Genomic DNA, 19,181 nt, shown 5'->3' on the forward strand with positions numbered 1-19,181 from the left:
ATCTTTGGACTCGCGGTTTGCAATAGTTAATAGAAATCCAATTCTGGACACAAGCAATTTTTGGGGCTGCAAATCTTTGTGGAGAGAATGAGCGGCAATGAAAACTAGATATAAAAAGGTGAGTCAAAAAATGTGCTCCGCGTTCTGAGGACGATCCGGTGCGTGCAGTGGATGTGTTAATGAACGTGCCAGAAATAAACACACAGCACGGCGAACCTGACTTACAATAATGCACCAGGCCTGCTCCACCGGGACTAGAGGCAGGGCTGGGAAAGCCAGAAAGCCGGTGTGCTTTTTCTCCTGCTTGGAACGAACTGGGCGTGGGGCTGGGGACTGGGGGCGGTGGCTCGCGCCGCTCCCCTGCGCTGTCCGCCGGCTGGGCCCGGAATTTGGAGAGGATCCCTGGTCGCGCGGCGGCGGCGGCGGCGGCGCGCGCGAGTGCGCGTGTGAACGAGCGGGCGGGCGAGCGAGTGCGCCGGGTATTGGCAGCCGAGGAGTGGAGGCTGGGCGGCTCCGACTCCCTGACGCCAGCGCGACCAGATCAATCCAGGCTCCGGGAGCGAGCGGGCGGAGGAAGGAGAGGCCGAGCGGCGGAGCCCGGGCCGAGGCGCGGGGAGGGACCCTGCGAGCGGAGCGCGGCGCCGCGCCCGGCCGGCCGCCCTGGGGCCGCGGGACCCCGCTCGCCCGGCCACTCGTGCGTCCGCGCGGATGGGCGCGCCGCCAAGCCGGTAAAACGAAACAGACCCGCACCCAACTTTCCCCTGCGCGCGTCCCCGCCCTCTGCTCGGCGGCCCGGGCTGCCCAGCGCCGCGGTCTCCGCCCGGGCGGGCGCGGGCTGCGCGGGAGGGGCGCTTCCCCGCGTGGGGCCGCGGACCCCCCCCCCCCCCCCATGATGGCGCCTCCCGGCCGCTCCGGGTGCGAACCTGCCGGCTCGCCCTCCCCTCGTGCCCCGCCGATCGGCTCCCCGCGCCGCTTTGTTGGGTGTGCGGCGCGCAGCCTCGCCCCCGGCCGCCCTCCCGCTCCGCGTTTCTCTTTCCCTTTCCGCAGCCCGGCCGAGGCCCCTGCGCGCGGCCCGCGGGCCCATTGTGTCCCGCGCCGGCCGGGCGACCCTCGCGGTGGTCGGAGGACCGCCGCGGGCGCTGCCCTTTCCGCACCCGGCCGAGCGGGGCGCCCAGGAGGGGGGACGCCAGCGGTCCCGGGGCATCCTGTGCCGGCTCCCTTCCGCGCCCCACCGGCCTCTTTGGGGTCGAGGTCAGGGAAAGTTCGCACCGAAATTCCCTCTTGATTTATTCAAAGGGTTGGCGGCGGCGCGTAGTTTCCCCCCCCTTCCGCCTACACCCCCTGCGTCTCCGAGAGTCGTCTCATTCCTTTCCCTTGACCGGATTCCATTGCCTCACTGCATGTGTATTCGGGAGTTCTCCGGGAACAACTGTTCCTTCACTCTGCGCCCTGTCTTTGTTAGTGTTTCTCGGGGGTGTTTCGGGAGGAAGGTGGGGGCGGTGGGTGTGAGACCGACGTGGGCTTGTTTTTCTAGTTGCTGAATGCATGTGCAGGCTTAAAGGGAGGACGCTTCCTTGACGTCCTTCGGGGAGGCAGCAGGAACAAATGCCGGCCAGATCTCACAACTGCTGTAGCGGAGGCTTTTGTTTATTTTGAAGCACATGCAATTTTTAAAAAATACTCCTTGCAAGGTAACTAGCGAGCGAGGCGCTTTCCGTCTCTGAAAATCGAGGCGGTTCAGAGCAGCATCTCCCGAGAAAGCATCATTTTCGTGAGTACTGACAGCCTGCCTTTTCTCTCTCCTTGGTCCCACCCGCCCCCCAAAGTATGGAATGGTACAAAAGTTGCAGGATTTCTGTTCTGGCTCCCTGTTGCGGAAGCTCTCAGCAGCTACACAGAATGCTCTTTTTTCAGAACGAACATCTTTGGCTCAGATTGCCTGTCGTGGATAAGGTACCCACACCCCAGGAACACCAGGAGAAAACCGTTCCTGGCCCACGTTGATTTTACGTGATTATAACTACAACTTGACATTGTTTTGGAGGCAGGTGAGCTGTATTGGAACGAGTGTTTTTACAAAAATCGAGGCAGAGCCTGTGTTCACTGTCCCCAGCATTTTCAGTGGGTGTGAATGTTTTTTGCATCAGCGTTGCTCTGATGTAGGTGCCAGGCCTAAATATGCTGTACTGATTAAAGTGTTTGTCCTCCACTCTCCCTCCCTCGGCCCCATTTGCAGTTATTTGATATTTGTGTGCAGGTGGTGTACCATTTGTGTAATAGTGCAATTCTTAGGAAACTGTAACCAGGGTCTTGAGAGATGATTTTCTGGAGATGGTGATGCCAAGGCCTCCAGAGGATCTAGACAGGATCAGGTTTCTTCTGAGGGTAGGGATTTGTCCTTGATTTAGTTTTGACCCCTACTACCATAGGTATGTAACCAGATACGTTTTTCCTTTTGCATTATCCTTTCCTTGCAGAGCTGATGACCTTTGTGTTTTAGAGAAATGACAGTTTTTAGGCAATTAAGAATGTTAACCTCTTACACCTCTTGGGATTTAAGTAAATTTTTTTCCTGCTAAGTTCATTAAAGCATTAAGAGGAAGTAAGCCTCATTTTTCCAGCTACATTTACTACATTTTTTAGTTAAAAACGAAAATTCAGTGTGTAATTTTATTTTTAGCAATTCTAGGTTGGAGATAAATTTAATAACTTGGTAGTTGGAAAAAGAATAAACTTGAGTGTAATTAGAGGAGCATATTTAAGCTGCAGTAGCCTACATAATTAAGGCCAAGTTGTGTGTGTATAAAAGAACTCATTTGTGTAGTCTTACAAGGCTAATGGAGGCTTCGCTGAGGCTTTATAAATAATGTAAGTTGTGTATAATGTAGAGTCTCCAGAGATGGCAGAGAAAGCATCATTACCAGCCTTTTCAACCTGCTCGAGATCTTAAATTGATTTACAGCACTGAACTGGTGCAAAATGATACATCAGGATGACATGGGGTCAGCCTGTAAAAGTCTATGATGTCAGCCTATTAGTTCAGTCATCATAATTAAACCATATTACAGGGGCAGCTAAGCAGAAGTCTGGCGTTATACTTCAGATATGGGTGGTACGTGGATTTTGTTCATAGTGGAAAGACCACTAGTGTTTCTAAAGCGGGGAAAGCCTTTCGGAACTATGAATTTCTGAGGGAAAAAAATTGATAAATGCAGAGATGTTCAGTGTGCATTGACCAAGTAGCTTCCCACTTGGTAGCGTAGAAACAAGTGCTTTGGTGCTAGCCCTTTGCGCATCTGGTCTGTGTATTGACTCATGCTTCATGTGAACTTGCATTTAACTTGGCCTTAGGGACCTTCTAAAATATGGGAGGACCACATACTTCTTTATCTCTGATCCTTTCATTAGCACTGAATTTGCACTGTATTGATGTGTGAGCTGACATGTTATTTCTTTGGTCAGTTACCAGATTTCCACTAAACACAAAAGATATTTGCATTGAACATATGAGCAATTCAGGAAAAGAAAACCCTTGATTTTGCTTAAATTTCTTAGGTTCCTTTTTTAATTTATGGATCATCTGTGACCATGTCGTCCAGTAAAGTAGCCCTATAGCCACATCTGGCTATTTGTTTAAATGAATTAAAATTAAATTAGACATTTTTTTCTCAGCACTGCCCACATTTTCAGTGCTCAATAGCCTCACGTGGCTAGTGGCTTCCATATTGAACAGTGTGTATATAGAACAGTTCTATCGTCCTAGAAAGGTCTAGATAGTGCTGCCCCAGGACCTTCTCCCTCTTCTCGCTTGTCTCTTCTACTAGTGAATTTGGGAGGTCAAAGAGAGGCATACATATATTGGTTAATTTTACAACTAACTGCTCTAGTTAAAATGTAGTTTGGAAGTGACAGTCGAAGCTATTGGATAAAATGAGGTTGACTTTTCTGTAGATCTTATTTGTCATTAATGTCATGGATTCTAATTTGGTTTATAGCATGGTGTAAGAGAAATAATTGTACCTTTTTTTCCTAGAATTTTTACCATGTGTCAGGCATTATTTGTAATACTTTTTCAGTCTCAAAACTTTCCTAAGGACTGTTGTCACATTTTGCAGGTAAACTGAGGCCAGAGCGGTTGTCTTCCCTTGGGCTCAAAACTAGTGAGTGAGTGGTTATGATCTTAGCTGGGATACTAACAGACCTGCATTCTTAGCTGTGCTTTTTGGTTTTCATCTAGAGCATCCAGACAGGCATTGTGTGGTGGTGCTTTACTATGCCAGTGTAGACCTGACTTGACTTACTTTTTAGGCCTTTAGACATATTTGCCTTCTGTTCTTTATTGGGACTGTCTTCTGTTGTCCCCTTGTTAATGTTTAAAAGGGAAAAGTAATGCTAATACGTATACTTATCTAAGCAGCACATAATTTGAAGAGTAAATCTGACATAGAAGTAATACATTTCAAAGCCCAATTAGTTTTATCTCAGCTTTTCTATATAATTCCTGCCACTTTTCTTGTGTTTTATTGTATAATCACAAGATAATGGGTACTGATGAAGAAAGTTCTAATAGTTCAGTTTATCTCATCGAAATTACTCTGTTTTCCCCAAGTGGTTAAACATGCATCTTGAGATAAGATTAGTTCATTGCAAATTCCTTGGGGATTTTTTTTTTTTTTTTGGGGGGGGGTAAATGTTTGAGTATTCTTTTGTATAATGACTTCCCTTTTCACTTGTTCTCAACTTTTTGAATGGAGTATTGGTCTGTTTAAGAATCTGATAAAACCATGGGTCCTGTATCTTCTCTTCCATCCTCCCATCCAAAAATGTTTCTGTGTCCTGGTGAGTTTGTGAGTACGCTCACGCAGCCCCATGCATGATCCTTCAGGTGAAGTACATCCATGGGACTGCCTTGCCAGGCACTTTCATAAACACTGACTTGTGACTGCCTATTTAGAAATGTTTAATGTTTAAAGCCGCTTAAAGGCTTTGTAATCCAGACAGTTCATGTCGAGATGAGCAGTGTGAGATGACCTGCTTGTCTGAAGTACCCACCAAGGGATTGCAAGTGGAAAAGCCAGCCCTGCGTCCTCCTAGTGTTGTTGAGTGTTCTTTATTGTTGTTATTATTATTATTATTATTATTTACATGACAGTAGAGTATATTTTGAAATATTATTCATACATAGAATAACTTGTTCCAGTTAGGGTTCTATGATTGCAGTTGTATGATGTGGAGTTAAATTGGTGGTGTATTTATATATGAAGATAGTGTATTCTTTTGTTTGTTTTTTCCTTCTCACTACATTTCTGAGGCTTTGGGCTGAGCCTGTCCATTAGAGTTTGAGGGGAGGGAGACGAGACGAGTTTTTTTGGCATGATACTGACATTTTATACCTAACGTTTGAGCAAAATAGGAATCAAGTCTGACAATCATAGAGAGATGTTTGTTTTCTCCAGGTTGAAATTGATTCTTTTCTTTCATTCTAGAAATGGAAAAGAAAAACCCTTTGTCTAATTTAATCAGTGGGACCTTATTAGAAAATGGGAGATCCAAGATTGTACAAAGTTCAGATTAAACCGGACAGTTCTGACATAGGAATACACGAAACTCCTGTTGTGACCCTCAAAAGCAGATCATATTCTTCACCAAAAGCTGAAGTTTGGGGTCTTTAGAGAAGGACTAGGGAGAGAGTTAGAAATGTCTGAGAAGAAAAGGGATAATTTAAATGTAAAATGGTGGAGAAAATTGGTATTAAGTCCTAAAGCAACTCTGAGGCAGAAGAGCTCTGGTACTTCTGTATGTGATTTTAATTGTTGGCACCACGATGGCAGGATGTGCTTGGGAAACAGGGGCATTGCTTCTGGGCCTCAAACTGAAATCTCTTGACTCTATCTTCCTTTTCTACTGTTATCTGGTAGACAAATACTCAGTCTGACATGGTGATCTCTTATTTGATTTGCAGCAAAGATACCTGAAGTATTTAACACTTAACACTTACAGCATCCTTTAAAAAGAAAAGAAAGGTAAAGCTAAATAGCATGTACTACTTAAAATTCTAAGTTAAACTCTTCATCGATGTCTGCATTAAGGTAATGTCAGTTTTATAGCAGTTAGTTTTATTGGCTAAAAGGTAACAGTTACCTTTGTTCCTGGCTGACTTGCAGAAATGAGCAGGCTCTAGGATATTCCTTTACATAAGGGACTGATTTCTTTTGGATAGAAAAAACAAAAACTTTCATAAATGGTTCCACTCCAGTGACTGACTACCTTGGAAGGCACTAGAAGTTCAGTATTCCAAAAGTTTAGCATCTCTTCCATTTTTGTCATCAGTTAAAAACAACTTTAGAGAAGACTCTCTTGAAAATAAAGCTTCCTATCCTCTTAACATCTGAGGAGTCTTTACCTGGTATGATTCTCCCAAATCTCTTCTGCTTTGTTCTTGGTGTTTGGAAAAGGAACCTTATTCTTTTACAAGAACCCAGGTCTGTAGTGTGGTGGATTGATTTCTCAACTTTTTTTGGACAACAAACTTGAATTTAAAGAAAAAACACATATGCATACAACTATAAATTATGCATATATATGTTTTTGAGCTCGAGATGTAAATGAATATTCATTGTCATGTTTGAGAAGTGGGATGTAAGGGTCTGCCGATTGATTTGAAAATATATTTTTACACATAATTTTTAAAGCTTTATTTGTAGTTTCCCCTAATTTCAGGGCTGCTCTACTATAGACATTTTTTCCTACAATCTCAGATTGTTAGGGTGTAGTTACTCAGACTATTCATTCATTTTCCTGTCCTTGTCTATCTTTTGTGGTTTCTTTGTGGTACACTTATGCAAAGTGGAAGTATTTCAGACCTTGTATAACTTTTTCCTTTCAATTTCAAACACCACAAAGGAAAAAAAGGGAACTAATTGTGAACTCTTATAATTAGGCATTAAATTAAATCATTCATCTAGCTAAATGCAAGATCTTCTGTAAGTTTAGATCAAAAGAAAACATCTTTTTTAATGGAGGATGAATATTAAATACACCCATACGTGGTAATTTTGGTGTGGTATTGTAAAAAGTACATGTTCTTCATTTATTCCATGAGTATGTGTTAGTTCTAAGAGGCACAATCATTTAAGACACAATAATGAAAAATTAAATGCAACAACATTGTAAGGATTATAACCAGGTTACATAGGAGTAAGCTGTGCTGGCGGCTCCTGAGAAGACCTCTGTAGTATGGAGGGACACGTGGGTTAGCACAGGTAGGAGGGAGACACTACTGGGCATCGATGCTTGGGAGATCAGCACCAGTGTTAAATAGTAGCTCTGGAGCAGCACTGCCCAATAGAAGCTGATGTCCTGTGCCTGTGCTAACACAACAGCCATAGCTACAGGCGGCTACCAAGCACTTAAAAAGTGGCCAGGACATCTGAGAGCTGTGTATTTTTTGTCCTAACTTCTGTTTCAGTAGCCACGATGGCCGGCGTGGAGCAGCACAGGTCTGGTGACTGGTGAGCATCTCCACCTGACCCCTGTGGTGTTCCCAGTGGAACCCAGCAGGGTGAGGCGGAGGAGATGTTCAGAAAGGATAGGTTGAGGTGACAATTGAAGGGCTTGGTGTGTTTGAATAGGAAGCATTGGAGAGTCACTGAAACTGTTTGGGCATGCAGTTGGGTATGGAGGGGGCAGAACTCAGATGCCAGGAGATGTATAAGAAAGCTGTTGAGTTATCTGTGTGATGGTAAATTTCTAGTGAAAGTGGAAGTGGAAAAAGAAGGAGTTTTGCAGGCAAAATACTAGAGACTCACGACTGACTGTAGAGCAACAAGAGAAGTCAGAGGTGAATCTTAAATTTCCAGCCTTAGTAGCGGAGATAATGGTTGGAAAAGGAGAAAGGATTGTATGAATGGTAAGTTAGGGTTGGCTAGACATGTTGAATTTAAGGTGGAGTGTCTGAATGTTCTACAGGTACATTGCAGGGCCATACCTGAAGTTTAGGGAAGAGTTTAGTTCTGAGCTTTGCATGCGTACCCTAGCAGATGCTTTCTATTCTGAGGGACCCAGGAAGAGAGCACTGGCTAGTGATTTGGCTGCATTGGAGCCCACAGTTAGGAGAAGGAAGAGGCATGTTTGAAATAGACAAAAGAAGTAACTGGAAGAAAGGTAGAGGGTTAGAGGAGAGGTGAAACCAGGAAGCTGTGGAAATAAAATTCAGAAGTAGGTCTGGAGAGGGAAGTTTGAGGTTCTGGGTGAAGGAGAGAAGGTCACATGATCAAATGAATGCATTGGCAAGTCTGCAGAAGCAGCAGAATGGGGGTCCACGTTAGAGGAAAGCAGACTGAGGGACTCATGCCAGCTGCTACTATCCTAGGAGGCAAGTCGGTCCCTGTGTCAGGGTGGTGAGGTGAGGCAATCAGCAAAAGGCAGGGGAGGTTTAAGAATACTGGAGAAGTCTGGAAGAACCATTGTAGATAGTATGCCAGAGAGTTGATAGAGGATTCAAATTCTCAATGGTGGATGAAAATCCTGGGGTGAGCAGAGGTAATCACTACCTTCTAGTATGACTCTAGCATGGTGGGCCTGGGGATAGCAAACAGGCTAGAGGTGGGGCCCTACAGCCAGGTTGCCTGGTTTTAAATCCAAGCCCAGCACTGATTTGCTTTTGCAAAACTCCGATTAACTTTTGATTCTCCCTTAGTGGAAAGAATAAAGATAATAGTATCAGTCTCAGGATTGCTACAGAGAGGAAATGAGTTATTCTCCCATTTTTCATCTAATCTGAGATGGTGCTAATTGTGAGACATTATTTCCTATACCACTGAGGAGAAAAACTGTCAGTAAACATGAGTGTACCATGAATTACAAGCTTTCCTGGCCTCGGTGGTGTTGAAGTGTTAGAGGTGCATCTCATAGTCAGGTGCAGAATACATAAAAGACTTAGCATAGATCTTGGCACATGATAAGCATTCATATATGTTAACTATTTATAAAAATCATTGTTTTTTAGAGTGTAGAATGTTAATGAAGGCAATATTGAGTCCACCTAGATAAGGGAGCCTGATGGACTAAATGAATTGAGAGGAGTTACGCAGTGGGTGTCCTGGTAATGAAACTGAGATATCAAGTTTGGGAATTTGTAGCTAGAGCATTTCCTTGAAAGTTCTAGATAAAGGTCTTAAAAAAAAGTATAGTATTTGAACTAAGGGAAGAATCCCTTTTATGATTTAAAGAAATTATTTAAATTTTTCAGGGCTTTTAAAAATAAGTATTTCAAATTTTTTTTATTGCTTTTCTTGCTGTATTAATTTTTTTTTTCATTATAGCAATACATGCTTAGTGCAGGAAAATCCTGATGTGAATTCTTACCCTAGTGGGAGATGGAAAGGTTGATTTCTGTCAGTTTGGGGCATTATGATTATGATTATGATTATTATTATTATTATTATTGGTGCTGGGGATTGAACTCAGGGCCTTGTGCATGCTAGGCAAGCACTCTATCAACTGAGCTATACCCCCAGCCCTTGGGGGGCATCATTGATAGCCAGCTACAGAGCACTTCTGTGTGGCTCCAAGGGCAGAAACCATAAAGGAAAATTTTTATAGATTTGACAACTTTTATTTGACCAGACACGCAAACACAGCCTGAAAGATGGCAGATTTCAACCAGTTAATTGTTCTTTGGAAGAAACTTTTTAAATTAATAGGAAATACCACCCTAATAGAAAAATATAGGAAAGGGATACCAAGTAATTCAAGAGTAAATAAAATACAAACTAATAAACATAAATTGTTCTGCTGTGTTCCGGATAAGACTTATCACTGGAATGGGAATGATATCTTCTCTTTTATTGAGTTTTTCTTTATGGACCAGAAAGTGTTAATCTGGGAACGCTGGGCTTTCCTCATTGAAGAAAAGGAGAATCCTAAGAGATTCTGGAATTACAAGGAGGGACAAGACATATCTACATCTATACCTATCTAACCATGTATCTATATCCATATGTATGCATGTACACACACACACAGATTGTGTATATAGTTGTGTGCATGTATACATATTGGACTTACATAATTCTGAGAAACAGGACTTCTCCATCTCGTTTCCTTGATATTACCCTGCTTCCCTCATGACATGATTTTGGGCTTGAAATGTCCTTATTAGAATGCGAGGTGTTTCTAGCCCTTTCTGGGCTATCAGTTATATGCATATTTCTCAATCAGCCGGCATTATTGATGAGCCTTAAAGACACCAGTCCTCCCTAGAGCATTTTGAAACATGCCTCTTTCCCATTTACCTGTGTTGCAGTATGAGATTTTATGGTGGCATTTTCTGATTCATGTGAGACATGGCACTGTCTTGGAATATGGTTTTGATTATTGAGATGGACTGGTTTATGAGGTATTAAAATAAAGTGAGAAAAGTTCCCCCATGCAGTAAAACTTCTTATAAAGTTAAAGAAAGTTAGGCATCAGCATTTAATTTTCCAGATTTTTCTCTCATGGGTAATAGTTAGTGGTCATGGGTTTAAAAGTCTTTTCATGTGCTGCCCATAGGAAGAAGTCTGCTGGTGACTCGTAGGGGTCCTTACCTAACTGAGTCACTTTGTCTTACCTCAGCATTAAGTGGGCTCTTAGCTCACTACTAGACAGAATCGGAATTTGTCTGCATCTTCAGCCTCACCACTTTGCCTTTCTTTTAAATGACCTGCAAATATTTTAAAGTTGTGGGGATGGTGGGTAGGGGAGCTTGAAAATCTCACCTACAGGCTCATCACTGCTGCTCCCCAACTTCAGTGTTTCCTGAGCGAGGAGTGGCTGGGAGTGCAGGCCCTGAACTGGTGTGCACTGGTCCAGCCTGTCACTCAAACTCTTAAAGCTGAGTTGGAGAGGGAGGGTAGATGTTAGGATCTGAAGTTTATTATAGACAGTAACTTTGTGTGAAAGGGAGTAACAGTGCAGGGAATGTGGCCGTAGAATTTGCACATTTAGCCCTTATTGAAACTCAGGACAGCTGATGGTGTATAGCTCACCATGTCCTCTGTTACAGCTTCCTGTTTTGCTTTTTGCCTGCTGCTGGCTTTGCAGTCTGGCATAATTAATAACAACCTCTTTATTTCCCCTGTATTCAGGTTCGTGTGCTCAGGACTTTAGTTAGTTTAAGCTTGAAGGAACATTTGATTGATTTTAAATGTTTTTCTGCTAACTGAACAGAATTGATTATCATTTAAATGATTGGCACCAAAAGAAAAAAAAAAACGGTATAGCATTTATTTGCATTTAAATAGTGGCGAGTGGTCAAATGGTATGGCCCACATGTCGCTCTGTGTTCTAGGAAAGTCTTTAAAAAGAGCACATCCTGAGTGGGGTCTTGGTTTTGCAGCCAGTAGTAAACAATTCAGCATGTGTTTGTACCATGCAGGACTGAGGTTGTAGAGGGAAGGATACCATGATGCTAGCTTCTACTTTAAAGAAGCATTCTAACTGGTAAGAAGAGATGACAGCAATATAAAAAGTTAAATAGCAAACCTTTGTTGTAATGGTACTTAATCTTAGACTGAAGGTAAATCCCTTGCAGGTGGGATAGCGTCTCCAGATCAAGGGACTGGGAAAGAGGTTTGATATAATTGGTAGAACTTTCTCTTCCTGCCTACTTTTTTACCTTAGTTCATTCTCAGCCTATTTTTGAATGTCTGTATTTGTATTTATACTTGTATTCATAGTGTATTGAGTATACAGCTTGATGAAGTTGGGATGGGGGTTGTAAACGTAGGATCTTGTAACTTTGAGGAACAGTACAAACCTGCTTGTCTAGTCTGGCTTCTGTTGGGACACCTCGATTTCAGTTATCGCACTAACTCTGGACTGAGTCCCTTGAGGGTATGGGCAGCTCTTCTGACCCTGGCGTTGGCACCGCATGGAGCACAGTGCTGCCCACATCTGCACGTCAGAGTCTCATGAACAGTTCCCCCCCACCCAGGGGACCCTATTCCAGGGTTATATTGGGAAGCTTTTAAAAAGTACCCCCAGGACCCACTACCATAGGTGCTCATGGAGTATATTTTTCCATTTTGATGTTTTTAAAAATATGCCGAGAAATGTGCTCTGGTGCCTTGTGAGTGCCTGTGGGTACAAGCCACTCAGGTCTTTTGCTCATGGTAGCACTTGACAGACAGAGGAGCCTGTCGTAGGTGCCATTTGAAAGCCAGGACTGACTTTTGCTCCCCTTTTTTCCTTTGAGGAGAAAAGAGAACAGATGTGTGTCTTTGACATGTCCCCCTTTTCCCTTGAAGCCACCAGCAGTTCTTTGATTCTGAGAGTCTAGAAGTGCAGCTACATAAAGCTGCTGAGGTTCCAAAGAGAGGAGGTGAGGGATCGTGTGGAGTAGAGCGGTGTTTCATGGCAGAGCCTGGGAAAGTTTCTGGCCGTCACACCTGGGGGGTGAGTGGGTGGGAGGAGGGGCGCCACAACTGGCATCTGGTAGGTAGAGGCCCATGAGGCTCATAGTGCTGAATCTGGGATGGAGGGTGGAGAAGGGACAAGGGACGGGGAGGTAGATGGACAGCCGGACGTCATGGCTGTCGTACCTTACAGGTTTGCTTTCTCTCCCTTCCATTCCTTACCCCTCAACCTCTATCCTCCAGAGTCCCAGGAGCACCGGGCATGGCAGTTAATATTGTGGTGTTTTACTTTATTGAAACAGAATATTTGATAAGTATTACCCAAAGGAAAAAAATGAACCATTAATTTTTGGGGGTATTATTTTGTTTGTTTTCTGTAAAGGACCTTAAAAATAATCAGGGACAATGTAAAGAAATTGAATTTCTTTCTTTCTTTTTTTCTTTTTTTAACCTTTTACCCACTGAATTATTTTTATTTTCTTTATTTTTTAAATTTTATTTTTACGGACTGCAGTTTGATTCATTGTACACAAATGGTGTACACCATGTAGATGCACACCTTTCATATAATCACACATGTACATGGGGTCATCGTGTCTGTCTCATTCCACCGTCTTTCCTTCAAGAAATTGAACTTCTTAAAAGGAGTGTAGTTTTAATATTCCACAGACTCATTCTAAGAAAAGGATATTAAGAGTTGAACACATGCATGGGCTGTTGATGTGAAGTCATGGTCCAGTTGGAATTAAATTTATTCTGAGCTCTTTGGATGAAAATGAATTTAATTTTGTCATTGCTGCCCTGGTAAAACTCTTGGTTTTTAATGTTCTATGAAAATGGGAAGGTATCAAGAAGGAAAACAATAAAAAATAAAAATGAGTTGGAAAGGGAAGCACTGGAGGGATGAAAATAAAATGAGAAGTGAATCTTTGCTCGTGGACCCTTCAGCTTATTTGTCCCTCACTTTTGTCATCTCTAAAATAGTGCTTACGGGAGCCTCATCAGGATGGAGAGAGTTGGTCCAGGTCAAGGGCTTGCATGTAGTGGTGATGGTGGTAATGACGTGGGGGCATTTTTCATTCTTTTTGAATATTCGAGCTGTGTTGAAGGTTGATGGGGTTTGTCACTGGCCCTCAGGGTGTTTCCCGTAGATCCATCTGCATTTTCCCTTTGAAATTGGTGGCAAGAGTGACAAAAGTGTTTTGTTAAGCTGGGATATTTCACGTGTCCTCTAGAAAGGCTTGTTTCTTGCTAATACTGTAAATTCTGAGAGGAGGATAGAGTGATTCACGTGTTAAAAGTTTTCATAGTATGAGAAAAGTGTGATGTTGCTTAACTGTCATCTGCTTACATATTTTCCACAGCAAGTTTTGAATCTCCCAATAGGCAGTTCTTTCAAATTTACTATGTTCTCAGGCTACGTAATAGCTTTATCATCATTCTAAGAAAAATAGAAGGAATTAAAATATTTCTTGGTTAAATCATAAGGCATTCCAAAGCAGCATTTGATTTTTACTAAGGCTGCTTTGGAATATCCTTCCATTTATCATGTTCCATGGGGTGACTGGTTGACAGTTAATTGAACTCATTTAGATTTCCATTGCAAGGTGAGCAACGTGAAGCTCGGGATGCATAGGACATGCAGTGGTGGCAAAGAAAATGGTGCAGGCTGTTGGTCATTGTACCTGAACACCCTGTGAGTCTTACCACAGTACTCCCCATTAGATGTTTCCCCAGCCCTCTCACACGTACTTTGTTTCTGTAAGGGTGGTGGTGGTGGTGCATTCTGCTGCATCTTTATGTTGGTAGTAAGCACTTAAAGAACGTTTTCAGTTGTAGTTGGTATCTTTCAAACCCATGCAAGGGGAGAACTTGGGTTCTCAGGCCTTTGCGGAGCAGTCCGTTGGTTTTTCAGTTCTGATTGGTAAGTCTGTCACTGTAGGGAAGTTGTGGGATAGGATTGGACTGAACTTTTCATCGAAGGCACAGAAGACCTAGATTTCTGGTACAGCTCCACCTGGTTCCATGGACAGTGCTTACCTATATCTGAAGTGTTAGTTCTCTAAAAACCAAGGAGAACTTTCTTCTTTTAGTTCTTAGCTGGAGGGAGCTCTTGCTGTCCAGGAAAAGGGCTGCTGTTTTTCCAGTTGCGCCTTGGTGGTGGCCAAGTGAACAATTGTTAGTCCACTCCAGTGTTTGGCAGGTTGAAAACAGGCTGTCATTGATTGTCACATAGGGTAATATTTGGCTGATCTTAATGTCTTTTTTTCCCCCAGTAGTTATATAAATGTTGATTTCTAGACATTTTATTTTTCCAAATAGCAGATGTGTATACTAGAAAAGAATCAGGACCAAATTACTCTTGAAGATATCTGAATAATACAGAACTTCATTTGTTACAAATTTATGCATTAAAGATTTCGATGGACATTTGAATTTTTAGCAGAAAGGGGACTTGAATGAGAAGAAAACTTTCCTTTTAAGTGAAGTTTTTGATCATGTAACTGAACTGCTTAATGAAAGAGTACTCTTCCATCCATTATCCCATTCACTCAGAATTGGGTCCCATGTTTCCACTCCTGGATGTAGGATGCATTCCTCTGAAAATCCCCATTCAGTGGTATTTCATTCTGTGAAGATACCCTTTTAATTCTTTAAAAAAAAAAAAAAAAAAATCTTGTAACCTCTTGGTCACAATGCTGTCTTCTGGAGCTCTGCAGAATCAATCTTTCGCCTCCTTTCATTTTTTATTTTTATTGGGTTTTAAACTTGCAAATCGTCGTTAGTGTAAGTAGCAGTGATGGGCCCTGCACTCGCCTGCTTCCAGCTCGCTGCGGCAGGAAGCCACTTGCTTTCAGGTTTTTCTTTTGTTCCCTCCATGCCTGTAAAAGTGCATGTGTTTGCACACACAGTTTTGTTTGTGTTTTTGAAAAGGATTCGTAGTTGATCGGTAGCTTCTTTTAACTAAAAACTTTGATATGGGTTTTTTCTCCCCACACACTATGTGAACATTTTTTTCATGTCATTTTTAGTAGTTAAATCAAAATTGAATGCACCCAAACTTATGTAATGATCCCACTGTTAGCTGGGTTACTCGGAGCGTGACCGTCCTTGAACACAGATCTCCATGTGTGCTCATCTGAGGATGCTGGCTCCCTGGAGCACTCAGGTCTTAGCTCTTTCCTTTTCCACCCTCCACACTTCTCCACTGTCACCTGCAGACCGTCCTCAGCAGCTTTGGCTCTCCTGAGGTTTGTGCCTCTCACTGCCCTTCCCTGTTGTCCATGTTGTGCCTCATGCCCATTGATCACCCCATTTCCTACAAGAGTTTGGATCCCAGTCATGCTGTCTGCATATACTGCGGTCCTAATTCTTATGCTGCTTCTCTCTCACCGTCCCCACAATTCGGGTTTCACACTTCTAAAAAATCCAACAGACTTGTCCAGCTTTGTGCTGAATCACATTCTTTATGTAAGCAGTGAGCGCTCCTTGTTCGTGGCGGTACCTTGGGGGTACATCCAGAATCTGACTGTCTGCCATGCCGTGTTGGTCCAACACTTGAATGTCTTGGACCTTCATAGTGGCCACAGTGTCCCAGTGGCCCTCCCACTCACTGTGTCGTCCTGCATCCTCTCAGCCTGTCTCAACACAGTGCATCTTGGTTGTCCAGTGAAGCTGAAAGCAGACGGTGGCTCTGCTGTGCCCACATCTCCCCGTGGTCCCCATCTTAATTTGGAGTAGAAGCTGTCAAGCCCATTGCACCCGCGTGAGCCTGCTTGCTGTCGCTAGGAGGTCCCCTGCAGATTCTTGCTGAGGGCCTTGGTACTTGCTCCTGCTTGTGCTGCTCCTCCCTAGGGCCCTCAGCTGGTGCTAGCTCCTGGGCCCTCAGGAGGCCCCCTTTTTGTCTTCAGGGCTGTGTTCCAGTGCTGGCAACGGGTTCCAGCACAGTAGGTGTTTTTTGAGTGAAGTGAATAACGGTAGTGGTTGTCATGTCTCATTTTCCTTTAAAAAAAAAAAAAAAAGTTAGAACTTGATTGAGCAGACCGAAGAATTGAACAGATTTCCTCTTTTAACAAAGAATTAAAGTCAGCTTTATTTGGAATATTGCTCAGTTGATAAAATGCTTTACAGTTTTTTAGCTTAATTTCCAAATCAGCCTTACATATTCATATTTAATCCCTGTAACCACACACGGGGGTAAGAGGTAGTGTCACAGAATTTTGTGGAAAAGCAAATTGAAGTTCAGAGAGGTTTGTTCAAGTACAGCCCTGAAGTGGAAAGCTGCACTCAAACCCTTTCAAGTTAAGGACTTTTGTTTTCTAATTTAGAAACCATCTTAAAATGGTGAAAAATTGCAGGTGGTGGTGGTGGTGGGGGCGGGTATTTGAAAGCCTTGAAAATGGGCCCTGATTTCTTGTTCTGGGTTTAGTCTGCCTTTTGTTTCCATCTTCAAAATATGTAAAATAAATGGTTAAGGATACAATTCCTGACAATGACAGATCAACAAGTTTTATTTCTCTCACCTGTGGAGGAAGTGGCCTCCACCCAGTTTTACTGAATTAGGAGGGAAGTGATTTTTTCAAGTGATAAAAAGAAATAAAATTCCATGCTCTTCCCAGAGGAGGGGTTCAGCAGTTGGGAGAGCGGCTGGGGCCGTGTGTGAGTTTGCAAAAGGATGTAACTTGTAAAGATGTTTCCTTTGATGCCTGTGATGAATATGGATGTGTTTCCCTTCCAGAGGGTCCTGATTAAATGATGCAATTAAGAGCTGAGTTGAAGGATCTAAATATAGGGAAAGGGTTCAGGCTGTCCCTTGGCGTCAGTGAGCTCACCCTACAGATGGGCATGTTTGTTGTCATGGACAGCACCTGCAGGACCCGGGGAGCGAGAGACCGTGTTCCAAGATGAAGCGAAGCAGGGCCTTTTAGAAAAAGTAAAAGGGATAGTTTTTCCTCCTGTAGTTGATTCAAGTTTCATCTATGAATTTGAGTTTTTAGTATTTTTTGACATGAGTAATGAACTTTAGTATCAGCATGGGTTTAAAATGTAGAGTATGGTAAAATTGAGACACTGATACATACCTTGGAGGATTGCTCTGAGGAGTCAGTAAGATAATGTTTGTAAAAACAAACCAGTATAATGCTTGCATAAGCTAGTAGCTCAGTTAAACATTTCTCCTCCACAACTGATCGCTTATGGAAATTTATCACATTTAGCCTTTCGTGCAGTCTGTGAAATTGCTATTCTAGGATAACCATGACTCAGAGAACAGTTTTTTTCTGCAATAGACTCTTTCCTGGGTTAGTCAATGAAATCAAATTTTAAAACCGAAGGTCTAGGTGTCCGTCCTGCATTTGAGGAGTGATCAAATGAGTCTGTATATGAAGTGAATACAGATGAGTTTTATGGGGGGTGGGGGTCATGAGAACCTGGATCCCTTGCAAGGTTACTATGTCCTGGAGACAGCTTTCCATTACAAGAATGATTCAAGAGTGGGGATTTAGTGGGGTTAGGAATATTCTAGGACTTTTAGAGGAAATGGTGAGAAGATGTAGAAAAGCCAAGTTTGTTGACGTTGGTAACAGTAAGAAAACTTACCTAAACAAGTTATCTAATGAGACAGAACAGATCCAACACTTGCTTAGGGGATCTCTGTGACTAAAAGAAACCAACCAGGCACCCCATAAGCAGCCTAGATTGTCAGGGTGGAAGGCTTTGTGTGTGCATAGCGTAGCCAGAAGAGAGTCATTCTCTTATAGGATTTTTTTTTTAATATAATGAAGATATCCTGAGATGCATACTTCATACATCTACACAGACTCGGGTAATTGTGCCATTCAAAACCTCTTTGCTTCTTTTCCATCAAGGGAATGCTCCTTTTGAATAGTTTGTTTGAAATGTCACAGCTTGCAGTGAGTTTCTGTGGTAAGTTGGAATTCAAAGTCTTCATGTTATTCCTTTTCTTTTTGATTTCCTAGGGCTCCCACTTAGCACTCTGCTGACAGACCACATTGCAGCTCTTGCTAGCTTGTCATTTAAATCACACCTGAGACTGGAAAGCAGGCTGTTATGCCTGTTCTTTAAAGGTAGTCTCTACATTATTGCTCTAAAAGGGAAATGGGCTTTCAAGAGCTTAACCCCCCCCCCCCCCCCATTTCTCCAGCTTTGGAAAGTCAAGCTCTAGAAAAACTTTTTTATTTTTTCCAAAATAGAAACTTAACCAACTAGATAGTCTGCATTGTGTTTAGAAGGTTGGAAAATTCGGAAGTGACCAAAGCTCCAGTAGGTAAGAAGTTCAGTCAGGAGCATTTGATCTCAGCCTATTTGTGACTGTAGGACTTTCCTGCTGTTGTCACCAAGACAGAATTCTTCTGTGAACTCAATGGATCTTCATATGGCTGTCTTGGGTAGGAATTTTGCTTACATACATTTTCTGGGAACTCGTTTGAAAAGTTCATTTTAACCTAACTTTGTCGAAATGAATGCATTTTAAACGGTGCATTAGAATCTGTAGAAGAAATAGAGGTTTTGTCTATCTTCATTTTTCTTTTTGTTCCAGGAGTTTTTGTTTTCTTACTTTGGTTGACTGTGCATTTCCTTTAGTAGTAGTTGATGGGCTGAGGTGGAGAAACGTTGAAAGTCGACTTCTACTTTAAAATAGGATGACAGAGTGCAAGTTTGCTTCACGTGTTTCCTCCTACAGTACATGTAGCTCAAACTGAGTTCCTAACTCGAGTGACGGGGAAAACAGCATTTGAGCAGATTCTTTGTTGAACTTAAATC

The 19,181-nt window shown here is 42.8% G+C and overlaps 1 protein-coding gene across 3 annotated transcripts in view; it reads left to right on the forward strand.

The window, feature by feature from the left end:
* Positions 1 to 442: 442 nt before the first annotated feature.
* SMAD1 (SMAD family member 1) overlaps positions 443 to 19,181 on the forward strand; it is a 71,577-nt gene continuing 52,838 nt past the window's right edge. Inside the window, exon 1 of one of the 3 annotated variants that reach the window (XM_079154122.1) lies at positions 443 to 728. The gene's annotated coding sequence lies outside the window, so the exon portion shown is untranslated. Of the gene's footprint in view, positions 729 to 1,173; positions 1,772 to 4,177; positions 11,513 to 19,181 lie in introns of those variants that run through there. The other 2 variants (XM_079154123.1, XM_079154124.1) reach the window with 2 other exon arrangements.

The sequence above is a fragment of the Sciurus vulgaris genome, assembly GCF_902686455.1.
Source record: "Sciurus vulgaris genome assembly, chromosome: 9".
Taxonomy (NCBI): Eukaryota; Metazoa; Chordata; class Mammalia; order Rodentia; family Sciuridae; genus Sciurus; species Sciurus vulgaris.